The following is a 20,015-nucleotide window of genomic DNA, read 5'->3' as shown; positions in this document are numbered from 1 at the left end:
GATAGGAACCAAAAGTTCCAGGGAATTTAAAAAAAAAAAAAAAAAAAATATATATATATATATATATATATATACGCGCACACACACACACACACACACACACAATTTATATATATCACACTATGCACGTGAGTCCCAGAGAAGCAGGAAGCAGCAGCAAGAAGCAACTAGCACACAGCAACACCCGGGCATGTGCACCACACACTCAAGCAAAGCCATTCCTCCGGCTAGGGCAGCAGCAATCCTCACCTTCCCATCAGCTCACAATAGAGAAAAAAGAAACCTCCTTCTTTTTTTTTTTGTTTTTGAGACTGAGTTTCGCTCTTGTTGCCCAGGCTGGAGTGCAATGGCATGATCTTGGCTCACTGCAACTTCTGCCTCCCAGGTTCAAGAGACTCTCGTCCCTCAGCCTCCCGGGTAGCTGGGATTACAGGTGCCTACCACCATGCCTGGCTAATTTTTATATTTTTAGTAGAGACGGGGTTTCACCACGTTGGCCAGGCTGGTCTCAAACTCCTGACCTCAGGTGATGTGCCTGCCTCGGCCTCCCAAAGTGCTGGGATTAGAGGCATGAGGCACCATGACAGGCTTTTTGTTTTGTTTTGTTTTGTTTTGAGAGTCTGGCTCTGTTGCCCAGGCTGGAGTGCAGTGGTGCGATCTTGGCTCACTGCAACCTCTGCCTCCTGGGTTCAAGTGAGTCTCCTGCCTAAGCCTCCTGAGTAGCTGGGACTACAGGCGCCCGCCACCACGCCGGGCTAATTTTTGTATTTTTAGTAGAGACGAATTTTTGCCATGTTGCCCAGGCTGGTCTCAAACTTCTGACCTCAAGTGATTCACCCACCTTGGCCTCCCAAAGTGCTGGGATTACAGGTGTGAGCCACCCTGCCGGGCCGAAACTTCTTTTTTTTTTTTTTTTAAGGGCCGCCCAGTAATTTCTGCCCTCATGACCAGGAAAAAGAAAAGAAAGAAAAAAATCCCAAGCTGATACTGCCTTGAAGGGCGGCAGTGGCCATTTTCTCCTCTCTGCCAAAGCAGGACATGTTGTTTATTTATTTATTTACTTATTATCTCTTTCCACACACTCTGAAGGACACCGTGTTAAAAGGACACAGTGTTAAAAGTTATTTTTAACACTGAGGCTGGAAGGCCACATCACTGTCCTTCACAAATACTTAAAACAGTTGTCTTCAAGATCCTATGGTTCTTCGCCTGACTTTTTTTTTTTTTTTGATACCGCGAAGAACAGTTGGGATGAAAGGGATCCATCCCTTGTTTCCTTTAAGACGGCCTCTAGGCAGTGGGTTTTCTGTAAGTCTGGAACAAATTCTGGAGCCAATCTCTGGCAAGGCAGAGTGCTAGGCAAGGCCTAGGGACCCAGGGTCTGCGCTTAAAGCCCCTCGCTCACTGGAAATTATTGACCTCCAGAGATACACAACTGTTTTTTAATTTAAAGGGGAGGTGCACAGCACACCTTCCTCCACTGGGAGAAAGGGGGCCCAATTCCCACTCCCCCAAACACACACAGGTACACACTGACTAAGGCACAGAGAGGGTGGGGGCGGGCAGAAGGCCCCTTGGGAGTACGTGGCACCGACAGCTGCAAGGGGTGTGGAGGTGTGGAGGTGTGGAGGTCATCACCTCTGGAGGTGGATGGGAACAGGAGAAGAAAAGCCTCAGGGCTCCCAAGGAAATAGGAGAAGATGGTCGGGAAATAGGCAGATGAGAAAACCAACAAGAAACCTAGAAAAGAGATGAGAGGAAGGAAAGAAAAGAGAGAGTGGAAAAAGAGAAACAGCTTGGGGTGAAAACAGGTTGTGGGCAACAGAACAAAACTGGAAGGAAACAGCAGAGGAAAGGGAAGAACATACATCAGAGAACTGGGAAAGAGTGTGATGAATTGGGAAGGAAAGAAAAAGGGGGAGGAGGGGAGATAGGGAAGAGGAAAACACAGGAAATGAATACTCAATAAAGAAAACTCGGGGGGTGGGGGGGCAGGAAGAAGAGGTTGAAGAGGCAAACGGGGCCCTTTGGGAGTCTTAGACCTTGACAAAAACCAGGTGGGCAGAGTACACCAGGTCGCCCACATAGGCCAGCAAGTTGACGGCCGTCAGGATGGTCACAGCCAGTCGGCGGTCCCAGATACACACAAGGTAGGGAGGGGTTTCTGTCGCTGCAGCTCACATCTCTCGTCTGCCTGGGCTGGACACCATACTTCTCGTTGAACTGGTAGAGGGGCCAGAGGACAAGGGCAGTGGCATAGAGCAGGACGGACAGCACGGCCAGCCCCAACAGGAAACTGGGGAAGCGGATGGACAGCATGTTGGTGCAGTGCCCCAGGCTCAGCAGGATAGTGAGGGCCGCCAGGACGAAGCAGAGGGTGTACACTGCCACGCACCACTCCAGGGCCGGCCAGTTGTGGTACACGTAGGGGCTGCTGATGAACACGAAGATGAGGCAGGCCACGAAGGTCTCCAGCACCTTCAGCAGCCCCGGCTCGGAGGCCATGTAGTCAGTGATCTCGCCGGGCCGGGCCTGGGTCCAGGCTACTTCGGTGGCGTAAGCCACACAGGCGATGCCAGAGAAGACGGTGGCGGCGATGGCGTGGTCGCGGGAACAGGTCGTGGGACAGGAACTGCACGTAGGTGGTGGGGTAGATGATGGGGGCCGAGAGGCACAAGAGGGCCGCACAGCAGGCGAAGGTGATGGGGAAGTTGCGCCAAAGCAAGGGGAAGCGGGCCTGGAAGCCGCCCAGCTCCACGAGGAGGATGACCAGGGTCATGGCAAAGCAGAAACACCAGGTGAACATGGACCAGTTACCCACAGGCCCCTTCCAGGCGTCTGCGCTGGCCACCAGTGAGAAGGCCACGCAGGTGGACACCAGCTGCAGCAGGCGGAGGAGGCCCAGGGGCTGGGTCAGGGCCCTAGGGGACTCTACGACGGTAGGGGACCTCATGGTGGTCGTGACGGTTGGGTGGGTAACAGTCACCGGCATGGCAGCAGTCCTGGCTGAGGAACTCACGGAGAAAGGTCTGGCTGTGGAAACGGATTAAGTCACACGCCTGGAAAAGGCTGGGAACAGTGAGAGACAATGTCAGTGTCCACTGGGTCTGGGCTTCTCCCTCCCAGGACCCGCCACCCCGCGGAACAGGAACATAGCACCGAGCCCGGAAGAGGCCTGGCCTTGACCCGGGGAAGTCCCGCCGGGTCCTAACACCGAGTCACCATGCCTGGCTGCTGTTATTATTATTGATCTATGGCCAAGACTTGCTCCAGGAAAATCTGCAGTCATACATTCATTCTGTTGCTTGTCATTCTTTGAGGTCCACACCCAAAGCCTAGTCTCTAGGGGCCACAGGCTGTGGGGAAGTGGGGGGCTGAGAAGCCATGCACTCACCTTCACCCTTTCTTCGCATCTGCTTTGTGCAGCTCTACTCTCTCAGGCCATCTGCCCTTGGATGAATAAGTGCTCTGGCTCTCTTATAGACCCCAGTTTCAAAGTTCTTCATATTCATGCATTTGTTCATTCATTCATAAATTCATTCATTTATGTACTTCCTCATTCAAAGCGATACTTAGGAATTAAATATACTGAAAAGTTTCTTGAGGCAGAAATAATTGTATTCAAGCATATAAACAGCCACAGTTTCATTCTCTGCTGTTTTGAGAGTGAAAGCGTGTTTTTAAAAGAAGGAAAGACCTCAGAGAAAACTGCATGTTGATTCTGAGAGGCTGTGGAAGCAGTAAAGAAGCCAGCTAAAACGCACCAAAACCAAGATGGTGATGAGAGTGTCCTGGTTGTGCTCACTGCTACACTCCCACCTGTTCCATGACAGTTTATAAATGCCATGGAAACTCCCTCACAGTCCAAACCATGTGTGGGAGCAATTGCCTCGTTGGAGTACTAGGAGATACCAGCAGCACCGAGACTCCAGAGCCAAGGCTCTGCCCAGCACATGGCAGACACTTGCTCATGCTACTTCTCTTCACTGTATGTTTACATTAAACGAGCATCTGTGTTCATCACATTATTAGGCAGGTAGCCGTGCTCAATATAAATTATTTGTTTGAAGGTGTGACCAGCTTACATGGGGTGAGAATTTCAGTTGAGTCATTGGATTTGAAGTCCCAAGTAGAAAATGTTATTTCCATAGAGCAAAAGGATGAGGAACGTTTGTAAACTTGTATTTGTTGCTTTTGTACCACTGAGGCTCTTGCTCATTGATGTTCAGCAAATCTAGGTCGGACTTTCAATATGGTCACTGAACTGGGTGCTGCAGGAAGTGATGGGCTGCTGCTAGTGTTACCCACATAATGCAAAGTTGCTGCAAAACTCTTCCAGTCCTTTTTATGTGGAATCTAGTGACTAAAGAGAACATCCGAGGGCCCTGGTTTACAAAAGATGCCGTTATTCACCAATGTTCTTTTTAAAAGACATTTATATGAGAATACATTACTGACAATTATAACATGTTCAATTTGGTCAGTTTGCTTGCTTTTTAAATGTATCTGATATTCACCTGCATTGCTGATTTTAAGAAGTGCTTTCATATATGTTGCCTTGATTTTGATGTCATGTTTCTATAGATCTCTGAGACACATCTTCTGTGTGCATTATATTGTCAAGCATTAGGAGTTTAGTTCTTACCTCTACCTTGAGGGACCAGAATGGATCTGTGATTCAGGAAGGATGCCTGCACACTGGCAGACTTATTGTAGTCAAGGATTTTGTTTTGGAAAACCTTAAAAAATAATTTTCCTAGCTTTAAGACATAATAGATATTTACTGTAAAATGTTTGCAACTAGAAGAAATTATAAAAAAGAAAATAAAATTACAATCTGACTGTGTATGTAAACACACATAATTATTACCTCCTTTAACACCTCTTCCCTGGATCAATTTAACAAAATTATATTCTCTTTGCTTACTCAGCATTATATTTGAAAATTTAACCATATCATTATATATATATATATGCATCTGCTTTGTGCAGCTTTTATATATATAATAACATATAATAATGTATATATAATATATTTATATATTATATATATACATTTATATATATATATATATATATATATATATATATATATATATATATATAGTTAGAAGCAGGGTCTTGGGTCTTGCCCTGTTGCTCAGGCTGGAGTGCAGCAGCACAATCATAGCTCATTGCAGCCTTGAACTCCTGGGCTCAAGCAGTCTTTCTGCCTCAGCTTCCCAAGTGGCTGAAACTACAGGGGCATGCCACCACGCCAAGCTAATTAAATTATGTTTTTGTTTTGTTTTGTTTTGTTTGTTTTTAGAGACAAGCTCTTATTATGTTGCTCAGGTTGGTGTTGAACACCTGGCCTCAAATGCTCCTCCTGCCTCAGCCTCCCAAAGTGCTGTGCCTGGCTCATCATACTTTTTAAAATAGTTATTTTTAGTGGTTGCATAATGTTCTGTTCTTTGGCTAGATAGTTTACCATTTGTCACTTATGTTTGGTCATTTCAATTGTTGCTAAGTTATTTTGCAATTATTCACAATATTATAAATAGAAAATAAGTGCAGGTGTGATTTATAGATGGTACTAATAGTATTCTAAAATGTTGGTATTAATCTAGATTATGGCCAAATCCTAATCTGGATAATATTCCAACATGCTAATCCTAATCTGGATTATGGCCTCCTCCCAAGTCTATCTTTCCTGCCTGTCTTTGGTTCTGGCTCCCACATCACTTCTCTCATCTGCCTCGATCCTGGGAAAACCTTTCCTTAACTTCAGGACATACTGGGTTCCAGCCCAGGCTCTGCCCCTCACAGTTAGTAGAAGGTTAGAAGTTTATGCATTATGACTAACTTTTGTCTCATGATTAATATGTAGCTTGGTTTGAAGTTTGTTCCTAAGATTACACAGCAATCAGTTTTTCAGTGAATGTAGTCATATTCTTAATTCAGTATTCTACTTCTTTGTTTAGTGAGCTACTCTTTAAGACCCAAAAAGGACCAGATAATACTGTAGAAAAAAGTACAAGACCTTTCAAGTGTATTCTCCTATATTCATGGTTACTTTCTGGAATAAATACTGATAATAGTCCACCTCATTCCATGAAGTAGTTCTTATGATTTAAAAGAATCATAAAATAAAAGAAGAAAATAAAAAGACAAATCAAAATGGAATCATGAAAAATAAATCCTGACTAAGATAAGAGTTTAAACCTAAGGGAAAGCTTTAGAAACACAGAAATTTGGCCCAGATGGCCCCAAGGGTTATGAATGTTGAACTTGAATTAGGCCCTGAACTGCTAGATCAAAATGAGAACGATGTTCTGTCCCATAATTCACAATAATCTCAAACTGAAAACGTACCCTGCATTATGGGTTAAAGCAATTTGTGAAGCACAGAAATAGTTTTACCTTATTCAACCTACCCTTTAAATTTCGCTAAAGGCATCCTGGAATATTTTATGATTGTTGATGATTGAAGGCATCCTAGAATATTTTACAACTATCTTCCCACTGAGGCATACTCCATGAAAAACTGAAAAGTAAAACAAAGAAATGGTGACTCCATTGTACCTTCAAAATGTCTATGGTTTGTTCATCTGGGTGTGATCTGAGACTCCAAACCTCTCTCTAAATATATGTATTCATTTTTGACTAGATGATATATTCACATCACATGGTTCAAAACACACAAGGCGCAAAAGGACATACAGTAAACATCCTCTCATCTCTGTCCCACAGCCACCCAGTTCCTCCGCCAGATGTCACCCAATCTTTTTTTTTTTTTTTTCCCTGGCTGGAGTGCAGTAGCCCGATCTCTGCTCGCTGCAAGCTGCACCTCCCGAGTTCACGCCATTCTCCTGCCTCAGCCTTCGGAGTAGCTGGGACTACAGGCGCCGGCCACCACGCCCGGGTAATTTTTTTGTATTTTTAGTAGAGACGGGGTTTCACCGTGTTAGCCAGGATGGTCTTGATCTCCTGACCTCGTGATCCACCCTCCTCGGCCTCCCAAAGTACTGGGATTACAGGCGTGAGCCACCGCGCCCGGCCACACCCAGTCTTTTTGTAGGGTCTTGGGGATTAAGTGAAACCATCAAATGAGATCAAGAAAAAATAAGTACAATTTATCGGATGATTTCAACACTTGGCTTGGGGAAAGAGGAATGCCAATAACCACACTCCCAAAGTGTTGACCTGGTTTAGCTTTTGTGATTTCTGTGGTCACAGCTGCTTCCTGGGCATGTTACCTGTAAAGTCGCACTGAGCTCCCTGTGTTTGGCTTAGGGCTCTGCTCTCACCATCTTGAAATTCCTAATGCATTTTCATTATGGGCCGGGTTCTGCTAATTATGTAGCTAGTCCTGTTAGTGATACTTTTGAGATTAAAAACAATAGGATAATTTATGACTGGAGTAGTCCATGACTGACAGGAGACAATTGCTTGCTTTGAATAAAATTCAGATTCTCACCTATCTCTGAGGTTCACAGTGTAGAAACATTTGCTAAAAAGGTGAGAAACCTCCTGATTGAATAAAATTTCTAAAAGAATGGGAAAATACCAAACTGAATAGTAATGAGCTGCTTTTGAATATTAAATTCCAGATAGATTTATTATGTTTACACAATTGTATGTTCAATATTTACTATATTCTTAAAGACTATAGGTTTGTTTTTGGCAATTGACATTTTAACCATATTGGATTAGGGTCAAGGCTTCGGTAGAAATCTGTCAATAAATATGTAGTACCCTGTGGTTGTGCTTTGAACATGAGCAGTTACTAAGTCTTCATAATAAGGGATATGAGGCCAGAAGATGACCTTCCAGCCTAGTGCAGACCTCATGGGAGTAGGGTTGCCAGATAAAATATAGGACACCCAGCTAAATTTAAATAAATAACAAATAATTTCTTTAAGTATGTGCTAGATGTTGCATAATTATGTATGTGCTAAATAAAACTAAATATACTAAATATAACACTTGAGACATTTATACTAAATATAATATAAATAAATATACTAAATGTGACATTTGAGACATAATATACTGAAAAATCATTAGTTGTTTGTCTGAAATTCAAATTTAACGACATTTCTTGTATCATTACCTACTAAATCTGGTCATTCCATTTGTGGGACAAGATAAGCAAGAGAATTGTAGAAGAAGTTGCAGACTCGACTTGAACTTAGCGTCCCACTGCTTAGGGTCAAATGCTGGGTTATAGTGGGGGAGATCTGAAAGTTAGATAAGAACCCACTGCACACTTGTTACACAGGTTGAATATCCCTTATCTGAAATGCTTGGGAGTAGATTGTTTTAGATTTTGGATAGTTTCAGATACTTGCATATATATTAATATAATGTGATATCTTGGGGACAGGACCCAAGTCTAAACATAATGTTTATTTATGTTTTATATGTATCATATATACATATCTTGAAGGTAATTTTATATAATATTTTAAATAATTTTGTGCATGAAACAAAGTGTGTGTGCATTGATCCATCAGAATGCAACCCTTTTGGACAATATGTGGTTGTTTGGCCTCACCATAATTCCTGAATCTGAATTTATATGCTACTGATAAGCAATCATTTTCTTACACTTATTCACATATAAGTACTTAACCATAAAAAGTATGATATATCATTAATACAGTGAAAAAATGTGTTCAGGGTAGGTAAGCAGCCCAGTAGCATCACTAGAATACCTGTAATCTATTAAAAATCAGCAATAACAAGTGACAGGCTTTCAGTCTCCACCTATGATGCTATGTTTTGATTAAATGGTTACTATATACTGTTTTTTTTTTTCTTTATAAGAGGAAACATCAGAAGCAGTTGAAAGACCAGGAGGTGAGTCCTCTAGGGATGAGAAGGCATTCTGCTGGATGTCTTTTTAAAAATATTCCTCCAAAGTCGTCTGCCTCATTAACAACATTTTTGTCTTGAAAGTCTCCTTTGATTTTATGAACTGACATTATTTCTTGTTCTATTATGAACAAACACTGCTCTAGTCCTTCAATAGGCCCATCACACATCTTCACCATGTTGTCTATAGGCACTTTTTCTGCAGTGTTAATGTAATCTTCATCATCACTGTTATGATCACTTGATTCAAAACTATTTCAGGCCGGGCATGGTGACTCATGCCTATAATCTCAGCACTTTGGAAGGCTGAGGTGGACGGATCACCTGAGGTCAGGAGTTCAAGACGAGCCTGGCCAACATGGCAAAACCCCGACTCTACTAAAAATACAAAAAGTAGCTTGGTGTGGTGGTGGCCGCCTGTAATTCCAGCTACTCAGGAGGCAGAGGCAGGAGAATCACTTGAACCCAGGAGGTGGAGGTTGCAGCGAGCTGAGATCACACCACTGTACTCTAGCCTGGGTGAGAGTGAGACTCTGTCACCAAAAAAAACCCAAGAAAAAACCCCAAATCTAATTCAGTTATTTTACCATCAGCAAATGAACATGTGGGGCTTCATTATTGATGTGAAAAACTTCTTTGATTGGCCAGACACGGTGGCTCACAGCTGTAATCCCAGCACTTTGGGAGGCTGGGAGGATCATGAGATCAGAAGATCGAGACCATCTTGGCCAACATGGTGAAACCCTGTCTCTACTAAAATACAAAAAATTAGTCGAGCATGGTGGCACGTGCCTGTAATCCCAGCTACTTGGGAGGCTGAGGCAGGGGAATTGCTTGAACCCGGGAGGTGGAGGTTGCAGTGAGCCGAGGTCACGCCGTTGCACTCCAGCCTGGGCAACAAGAGTGAAACTCCATCTCAAAAAAACAAAAACAAAAAAACAAAACAGAAAAACAAAAACTTATTTGATCTCCGTGTCCTCCAGCTCACTGACACACTGTGAGGGTCTATTTTTTGCATATGTAAGGAGGATAGACATTATTTTATCTCACTTGACATATAGGATCCTTCAGAATCACCACCTTGTTCATCATCATCACTGAACATAGCTGCAGGCCAGAGGTTGTGCCAGGTATGCACAACTGTGTCTTCAGTTAGAACTATGTTCCAACAGTTGGCAATAGCATACATGGCATCCTTCATGCTAAACTCCTTTTGAAAACCTTCCACATTCATGCCTCTGTTCACTGCTGCTAACATGCTGTTCAAGAAAGTGTTTTTATATTTACTCTTTATTGCTTTAAGGATACCCTGGTCACATGACTGAATGAGTGAGGTCACATTTGGGGAAAAGTACATGGCATACACATTATTTTTTGATGAGAATTTCAGCTGGAGGATGAGCAGAGCGGTTGTCAAGGAATAACAGTCTCATAGTTGTCATTTACTCCAGCTTCCCTGTAGTGAGCACCAGCAAAATATTTGTAAAACCAATCAGAAAAGATGTCCCTGGCGATCCATGCTTTTTTGCTAGTGTAAAAATGGGCTGGTGAGAAATTCACTCTTCAAAAACAATGAGAATGCAAGCTTTTGCCTAACAGCAAGTTTGCACTTATGTGTGCCTGCTGCATTACTACATCCCAGCACAGTTATTCTATTGTTGGCATCCTTAATTCCTCTATTGACTATCTCCTCAAGTGTAGTCAAGTGTCTTTCTGGGGCAATAATGCCAAAATGGTGATGTTTCATCAACACTATAGACTTGTTTTGGTGTCAGATTTTCATCAGCAACAACCTTGGCAAACTCATCAATAAATTTTTCTGCTGCTTTGTAATCAGCAGATGCTTAATCACCACAAATTGAAAAAAATTTTGCCATGTTTTTTCTTAAATTTCGGCAACCAGCTCATTGAATATTCACAGTTCCTTCCTTTTACACTTCATCATGACAGATCTTTGTTTCATGATCAACGTACCATTAAGTGGCATGTGTTCACTGCAACACTGATGGATTCAAGACACGATTGAGAACTTCATTTATCTGTAGCTTTTTTTTTGAGACAGATTCTTGCTCTGTCACCCAGGCTGGAGTGCAGTGACGTGATCTCGGCTCACTGCAATCTCCACCTCCACCTCCTGGGTTCAAGCTATTCTCCTGCCTCAGCCTCCCGAGTAGTTGGGATTACAGACGCCTGCCACCACGCCTGGCTAGTTTTTGTATTTTTAGTAGAGACAGGGTTTTGTCATGTTGGTCAGGCTGGTCTCGAACCCCTGACCTCAGGTGATCCGCCTGCCTCGGCCTCCCAAAGTGCTGGGATTACAGATGTGAGCCACCACGCCCAGCAGAGGTATTTGCTGTATTGGGGTGGTCTGGAATGGAACCCTCATAACCTTAGAAATATGCCTGTACTATGTGCTGGTAACTGTGTTAATGTGCTTTGCTTGAATAATTTAATTTTATTATCACAACAATATTATGAGAGAAAAACTAATATTAACCTATCTTAAAAGATGATAAAAAGGGTCCCTACTACAAAATTGTAATATAATACCATAAAAATTCATCTTTTCAAAAGTATATAATTCAGTGATTTTTGGTATATTCACAAGGTTATGCAACCAGTCCCATGATATATTTTTATTTTTTAAATTTTAATAATATATTTTATTTAACAAAATATACCCCAAACATTATAATTTCATATGCAATCAATACAAAAATTATTGAGTTTTTTTATTCTTTTGTCATACTAAATATGCTATATATTTCACACTTAAAAGACATCTCAAATGCTCAATAGCCACATATATCTACTGCTACTCTACTAGCATAGCGTTAGAGAGATATAGAGACTACTATTGACTTTTTCAAAACAGTTTATTTTTAACTAATTACATATTCACGAGATGACAAGAAAAGGGGAGTAAGGCCTTGTATACCCTTCTTCCTCCTTCCAATAATGCTGATATCTTATTATAATAATTATAGTACAATGACAAAACCAGGAAATTGATTCTCGTCTGTCGTTGCCTTTTTAAAAATCTTTTCAGTGTATTAAAAAATTTTTTTTCAATAGGTTTTTGGGAAGCAGGTGGTGTTTGGTTACATAAATAAGTTCTTTAGTGGTAATTTCTGAGATTTTGATGCATCCATAACCCAAGCAGTATACACTGTACCTAATGTGTAGTCTTTTATCCGTCACCCACCTTCCACCCTTTCCCCCTAGTCCCGAAAGTCCATTGTATGGACTTATTTCTTTAAATAAAGACATTGCATCCTCATAGCTAAGCTCCCGATTGTGAGACAGAACACGCGATGTTTGGTTTTCCATTCCTGAGTTACTTCACTTAGGATAAAATTCTCTCTCTCTCTCTCTCTCTCTCTATATATATATATATATATCACATTTTCTTTATCCACTTGTTGATTGGTAGGCATTTGGGCTAGTTCCATATTTTTGCAATTGTGAATTGTGCTGCTATAAATGTGTGTGTGCAAGTATCTTTTTTGTATAGTAGCTTCTTTTCCTTTAGGTTGATACCTAATGGTGGGATTGCTGGATCAAATGGAAGATCTACTTTTAGTTCTTTAAGGAATGTCTACACTGTTTTCCACAGTGGTTGTACTAGTTTACATTCACACCCACAGTGCAAAAGTGTTCCCTTTTTACCACGTCCATGCCAACATCTATTAGTTTTTGATTTTTTGAATATGGCCATTCTTGCAGGAGTGAGGTGGTATCACCTTGCAGTTTTGATTTGCATTTCCCTCATAATCAGTGATGTTGAGCATTTTTCCATATGCTTGTTGTCCATTTGTGTGTCTTCTTTTAAGAATTGTCTATTCATGTCCTTAGCCCACTTTTTGATGGTATTGTTTGATTTTTTTCTTGCTGATTTGTTTGAGTTCTTTGTAGATTCTGGATATTAGTCCTTTTTCAGATGTATACATTGTGAAGATTTTTCTCCCACTCTTTGGGTTGTCTGTTGATTCTGCTGTTTCTTTTGCAGTGCAGAAGCTTTTTAGTTTAATTAAGTCCCATCTATTTACCTTTGTTTCTGTTGCATTTTCTTTTGGGTTCTATGTTGTGAAGTCTTGCCTAAGCCAATGTCGAGAGGGGTTTTTCCAATGTTATCTTCTAGATTTGTTATGGTTTCAGGTCTTAGGTTTAAGTCTTTGATCCATCTTGAGTTGATTTTTGTATAAGGTGAAAGATGAGGATCCAGTTTCATTCTTCTACATGAGGCTTGTCAATTATCCCAGCACCATTTGTTGAATAGGGTGTCCTTTCCCCACTTTATGTTTTTGTTTGATTTGCTGAATATCAGTTGGCTGTAAGTATTTGGCTTTATTTCTGGGTTCTCTATTCTGTTCCATTGGTCTGTGTGCCTATTTTTATACTAGTACCATGCTGTTTCAGTGACTATGGCCTTATAGTATAGTTTGAAGTCAGGTAATGTGATGCTTCCACGTTTAATCTTTTTGCTTAGTCTTGCTTTGGCTATGTGGGCTCGTTTTTGGTTCCATATAAATTTTAGGATTGTTTTTTCTAGTTCTGTGAAGAATGATGGTGGCATTTTGATGGGAATTGCATTGAATTTGTAGATTGCTTTTGGCAGTATGGTCATTTTCACAATATTGATTCTACCCGTCCATAAGCATGGGATGTGTTTCTATTTATGTTGTCTATAATTTCTTTCTGCAGTGTAGAGATCTTTCACCTCCTTGGTTAGGTATATTCCTACTTTTGTTGTTGTTGTTGTTGTTGTTTTACAGCTGTTGTAAAAGTGGTTGAGTTCTTGATTTGATTCTCAGCTTAGTCACCATTGGTGTATAGCAATGCTATTGATTTGTGTGCATTAATTTTGTGTCCTGAAACTTTACTGAATTCATTTACCAGTTCTAGGAGCATTTTGGGTGAGTCTTTAGGGTTTTATAGGCATATGATCATATCATCAGCAAACAGCAACAGTTTGACTTCCTGTTTACCAATTTGGATGCCTATGATTCCTTTCTCTTGTCTGATTGTTCTGGCTAGACCTTCCAGTACTATGTTGAATAGAAGTGGTGAAACTGAGCATCTTTGTCTTGTTCCAGTTCTCATGGGGAATGCTTTCAATTTTCCCCCATTCAGTATAATGTTGGCTGTAAATATGTCCTAGATGTCTTTTATTACCTTAAGGTTGTCCCTTCTATGCCGATTTTGGTAAGGGTTTTAATCATAAAGCGATGCTGGATTTTTTCAAATGTTTTTTCTGCAGCTACTGAGAGAATCATGTGATTTTTGTTTTTAATTCTGTTTATGTGGTGTATCACATTTATTGACTTACTTAAGTTAAACCATCCCTGCATCTGTGGAAGCCCACTTGATCATGGTGGATTATCTTTTTGATATGCTGGCGGATTTGGTTAGCTAGTATTTTATTGAGGATTTTTGTATCTATGTTCATCAGGGATATTGGTCTGTAGTTTTCTTTTTTGTTATATCCATCCCTGGTTTTGGTATTAGGGTGATGCTGGCTTCACAGAATGCTTTAGTAAGGATTCCCTTTTTCTCTAGCCTGTGGAATAGTGTAAGTAGGATTGGTACCATTCCTTCTTTGAATGTCTGATGGAATTCAGCTGTGAATCCATCTGGCCCTGGATTTTTTGTTGTTGTTGTTGGCAGTTTTAAAATTACTATTTCAATCTTGCTGCTTATTATTGATCTGTTCAGAGTTTCTATATCTTCCTGGTTTAATCTAGGGGGGTTGTATATTTCCAATTTATCCATCTCCTCTAGGTTTTCTAGTTTATGTGCGTAAAGGTGTTCATAGTAGCCTTGAATAATCTTGTATTTCTGTGGTGTCAGTAGTAATATCTCCCATTTCATTTCTAATTGAGCTTATTTGAATCTTTTCTTTTCTGGGTTAATCTCACTAATCAATTTTGTTTATCTTTTCAAAGAACCAGCTTTTTGCTTCATTTATCTTGTGTATTTTTTGTTTATTTCAATTGCATTTAGTTCTGCTCCGATCTTTGTTATTTTCTTTCTTCTGCTGGGTTTGGGTTTGGATTATTCTTGTTTCTGCAGTCCCATGAGGTGTGACCTTAGATCGTCTATTTGTGCTCTTTCACACTTTTTGATATAGGCATTTAATGCTATGAACTTTCCTCTTAGCACCACTTTTGCTGTATCCCAGAGGTTTTGATAGTTTTGTCACTATTATTGTGCAATTGTTCAGTTCAAAGAATTTTTAAATTTCCACCTTTTTTTTTTTTTTTGAGATGGAGTCTTGCTCTGTCACCCAGGCTGGAGTGCAGTGGTGCAATCTCGGCTCACTGCAAGCTCTGCCTCCCAGGTTCACACCATTCTCTTGCCTCAGCCTCCCGAGTAGCTGGGACTACAGGTGCCCGCCACCATGCCCGGCTAATTTTTTGTATATTTAGTAAAGACAGGGTTTCACCGTGTTAGCCAGGATGGTCTCGATCTCCTGACCTCGTGATCTGCCCACCTTGGCCTCCCAAAGTGCTGGGATTATAGGCGTGAGCCACCGAGCCTGGCCTAAATTTCCATCTTGATTTCATTGTTGACCCAGTGATTATTCAGGAGCAGGTTATTTAATTTCCATGTATTTGCATGGTTTTTAGAGTTCCTTTTGGAATTATTTCCAATTTTATTCCACTGTGGTCTGAGAGAATATTTGAAATAATTTCAATTTTCTTAAATTTACTGAGACTTGTTTTGTGGTATATCATATAGTCTATCTTAGAGAATGCTTCATGTGCTGATGAATAGAATATATATTCTGCAGTTGTTGGGTAGAATGCTCTGTAAATATCTGTTAAGTCCATTTATTCTAGGGCATAGTTTAAGTCCACTGTTTTTTTTGTTGACTTCCTGTCTTGATGACCTGACTAGTGCTGTCAGTAGAGGATTAAAGTCCCCCACTATTATTGTGTTGCCATCTATCTCATTTCTTAGGTCTATTAGCAATTGTTTTATAAATTTGGGAACTCCAGTGTTAGGTGCATATGTATTTAGGATTGTGATATTTTCCTGTTGGACTAGTCCTTTTATTATTGTATAATGTTCCTCTTTGTCTTTTTTTAACTGCTGTTGCTTTAAAGTTTGTTTTGTCTGATATAAGAATAGCTACTCCTGCTCACTTTTGGTGTTCATTTGCATGGAATATCTTTTTCCACCCCTTTACCTTAAGTATATGTGAGTCCCTATGTGTTACATAAATCTCCTGAAGACAGCAGAAACTTGGTTGATGAATTCTTATCCATTGTACCATTCTGTATCTTTTAGGTGGAGCATTTATTCCATTTACATTCAATGTTAGTATTGAGATGTGAGGTACTATTCTATTTATTGCCTTAATACATTTAAAAAAAAATTTTGTTATTGTTGTGTAGGTCCTGTGAGATTTATGCTTTAAGGAGGTTCTATTTTGGTGTATTTCAAGGATTTGCTTCAATATTTAGAGCTCCTTTTTTTTTTTTTTTTTTTTTTGAGACAGAGTCTCACTCTGTCGCCCAGGCTGGAGTGCAGTGGTGCAATCTTGGCTCACTGCAAGCTCCGCCTCCTGGGTTCACACCATTCTCCTGCCTCAGCCTCCGGAGTAGCTGGGACTACAGGTGCCCACCACCATGCCCGGCTAATTTTTTGTATTTTTAGTAGAGACGGGGTTTCACTGTGGTCTCGATCTCCTGACCTCATGATCCACCCACCTCGGCCTTTCACAGTGCTGGGATTACAGGCGTGAGCCACTGCACCCAGCCAAGATTTAGAGCTCCTTTTAGCTGTTCTGGTAGTGCTGGCCTGGTAATGGCGAATTTTCTCAGCATTTGTTTGTCTGGAAAAGACTGTATCTTTCATTCATTTATGAAGCTTAGTTTTGCTGGATACAAAAATTGTTTGTTTAAGGAGGCTAAAAATAGGACCCCAATCCCTTCTAGCTTGTAGGTTTTCTGCTGAGAAATATGCTGTTACTCTGATAGGTTTTCCCTTATAGGTTACTTGATGCTTTTGCCTCACAGCTGTTAAGATTCTTTCCTTTTCATCTTGACCTTAGATAACCTGACGACTATGTGCCTTGGTGACGATCTTTTTGCCATGAATTTCCCAGGTGTTCTTTGAGTTTCTTGTATTTGGATTTCTAGATCTCTAGGAAGGCCAGGGAGGTTTTCTTCAATTATTCCCTTAAATATGTTTTCCAGATTTTAGATTTCTCTTCTTCCTTGGGAACACCAATTATTCGTAGGTTTGGATGCTTAACATAGTCCCAAACTTCTTGGAGCCTTTGTTCATTTTTTTTAAATCCTTTTTTATTTCTCTTTGATGGGTTGGGTTAATTCAAAAGCCTTGTCTTTGAGCTCTGAAGTCCTTTCTTCTGCTTATTCAATTCTATTGCTGAGACTTTCTGAACATTTTACATTTCTCTGTGTCCTTGATTTCCAGAAATCGTGATTGTTTTTTGTTATCTATTTCACTGAAGATTTTCCCTTCATATTCTGTATCATGTTTTTGATTTCTTTAAGTTGGATTTCACTTTTCTTGGTGCCTTCTTGATATGCTTAACAATTGACCTTCTGAATTCTTTTTCTGGCAATTCAGAGATTTCTTCTTGGTTTGCATCCATTGCTGGTGAGCCAGTGTGATCTCATGGGGGTGTTAAAGAACTTCGTTTTGTCATATTACGAGAATTGTTTTTCTGGTTCCTTCTCATTTGGATAGACTATGTCAGAGGGTAAGATCCTGGGACTCAAGGGCTGCTGTTCAGATTCCTTTGTCCAACAAGGTGCTTTCTTAATGTAGTATTCTTCCCCTTTTCCTAGGAATGGGGCTTCTGGAGAGCCAAACTGTAGTGATTGTTTTTGCTCTTCTGAGTCTAGCCATTCAGCAGAGCTATCAGGCTCTGGGCTGGTACTGGGGAGTGTTGAGCAAAGATTCCCGTGATCTGATTTGTCCTCAGGCCTTTTGGCTGTGGATAACAGCATCTGCTCCTGTGGAGGTAGCAAGGGAGTGAAGTGGACTCTGTGAGGGTCCTGGGTTGTACTCTTGTTTAGTGCACTGGTTTTGTGTTGGTTAGCATCCAGCCAGGAGGTGGCACTTTCAAGAGCGCATCAGCTGTGGTACTATAGAGAGGAAGCAAACTTGCCCGAGGGTCTCCTGGTTAAGTATTCAGGTTTCGCAGGCAGTGGGCAGGGCCATAGAGCTGCCAAGAGATTATGTCCTTTGTCTTCAGCAACCAGGGCAGGTAGAAAAAGACCACTAGGTGACATAGTGTTGTTCAAGGCCTTGGGAGCCCACCCCTTGTATCGGTGTGCCCTGGCTATGGAGCATAGAGTCAGGAGATTATTTTGGAGCTTTAAGATTTAGTCACTGCCTTGCTGGGTTTTGGACTTATGAGGGGTCTGTAGCCCCTTTCTTTTGGCTGATTTGTCCCTGTTGGAACAGAAATAACTACCCAATGCCTGTACCCTCATTGGATCTTGGACATAACTAACATGTTTTTTTATTTTACAGGCTCATAGGTGGAAGGAACTTGTCATGTCTCAAATGAGTCTTTGGACTTTTCACTAAATGCTGGAATGAGTTAAGACTTTGGGGATTAGTGGGAAGGCATGAATGTATTGTGCAATGTGAAAAGGACATGGGATTTGGGATGAGCCGGGGTGCAGTGATATAGTTTGGATGTTGTCCAAGCCTAAATCTCATATTGAAAGGTAATCCTGTGTTGGAGTTGGGGCCTGGTGGAAGGAAGGTGATTAGATGAATGGGGGTGGATTTCCCTCTTGGTACTGTTCTTACAATAGTGAGTGAGTTCATGAGATTTGGTTGTTTAAAACTGTGGTGCAGTGGCTGGGCATAGTGGCTCACGCCTGTAATTCCAGCACTTTGGGAGGCTGAGGCGGGTGGATCACAAGGTCAGGAGATCGAGACCATCCTGGCTAATGCAGGAAGCCCTGTCTGTACTAAAAATACAAAAAATTAGCTGGCTGTGGTGGCACATGCCTATAGTTCCAGCTACTCGGGAGGCTGAGGCAGGAGAATGGCATGAACTTGGGAGGCGGAGCTTGCAGTGAGCCAAGATGGCACCACTGCATTCCAGCCTGGGCAACAGAGCAAGACTCCGTCTCAAACAAACAAACAAACCTGTGGTGCGGTGGCTGAAGCCTGTAATCCCAGTACTTTGGGAGGCCGAAGTGGGCAGATCACCTGAGGTCAGGAGTTCGACCAACCTGGCCAACTTGGTGAAACCCCGTCTCTACTAAAAAAAATACAAAAATTAGCCAGGCATGATGGTGGGCACCTGTAGCCCCAGCTACTTGGGAGGCTGAGGCAGGAGTATTGCTTGAACCGGGTAGGTGGAGTTTGCAGTGAGCCGAGGTCGTGCCACTGCACTCCAGCCTGGGCAACAGAACGAGACCCTGTCTCAAAAACAAAAAACAAAACATCTGTGTAGCACTTCCTTCCTCTTCTTTTCCACCTGCTCCAGCAATGTGGAGATGCCTTCTCTGGCTTTGCCTTCCACCATGAAGAAAAGCTCCTTGAGGCCTCCCCAGGAGCAGATGCTGCTATGCTTCCTGTACAGCCGGAAGAACTGTGAACCAATTAAACCTCTTATAAATTACATGATCTTAGGTATTTCTTTATAGCTATGTGAGAATGGCCTAATTTGTAGCACAAAAAAAGATGATGATAGGGAGATCCCTCTAGCTTTCCCTGTTCTCTGTCTCATTTCCAAATCCTCTACTTCTCAGTGCCTGGGTTACTGAAAAAATAGCAAGTTACATATAAAAGAAATTGTAGCTTCTTTTGAAGCTTTACAAAGTTTAATACTTCCTATCAGTCTTCCTGTTTCTTGTGTTGCCAAAGAATAGAAAATAAAAGCAAGAAAATAAACACATACACAAAAAACATAAAGCAAGAGGGAAATGGTTTGAGGGCTACTGTTGTTTTACTGCTTGTGTTGATTTCACTCTTTTTACACTACCCAACTGTGCAAAGGCCCACAACTCATGCATGCAATAGGCAGCAGAGAGAACAGCAAATAAACCAGAAAGAGCAGCCCATTTCACTCCTTAGTAGCAACTCACTAGAATTCCTCCCACTGTAAATGAGAATCCCAAAATGCAGGGAAGAAATAGTACATTTTTTCTTCTTAC

The 20,015-nt window shown here is 41.3% G+C and overlaps 1 pseudogene; it reads right to left on the bottom strand.

Moving 5' to 3' along the window:
- Positions 1-2,001: 2,001 nt before the first annotated feature.
- Positions 2,002-4,018, bottom strand: LOC129030196 (myeloid-associated differentiation marker-like; annotated as a pseudogene).
- Positions 4,019-20,015: the final 15,997 nt, after the last annotated feature.

This window comes from Pongo pygmaeus, chromosome 12 (assembly GCF_028885625.2).
Source record: "Pongo pygmaeus isolate AG05252 chromosome 12, NHGRI_mPonPyg2-v2.0_pri, whole genome shotgun sequence".
Taxonomy (NCBI): domain Eukaryota; kingdom Metazoa; phylum Chordata; class Mammalia; order Primates; family Hominidae; genus Pongo; species Pongo pygmaeus.
The sequence above is the reverse complement of the archived record's forward strand: the minus strand, read 5'-3'. Positions and strand labels throughout refer to the sequence as shown.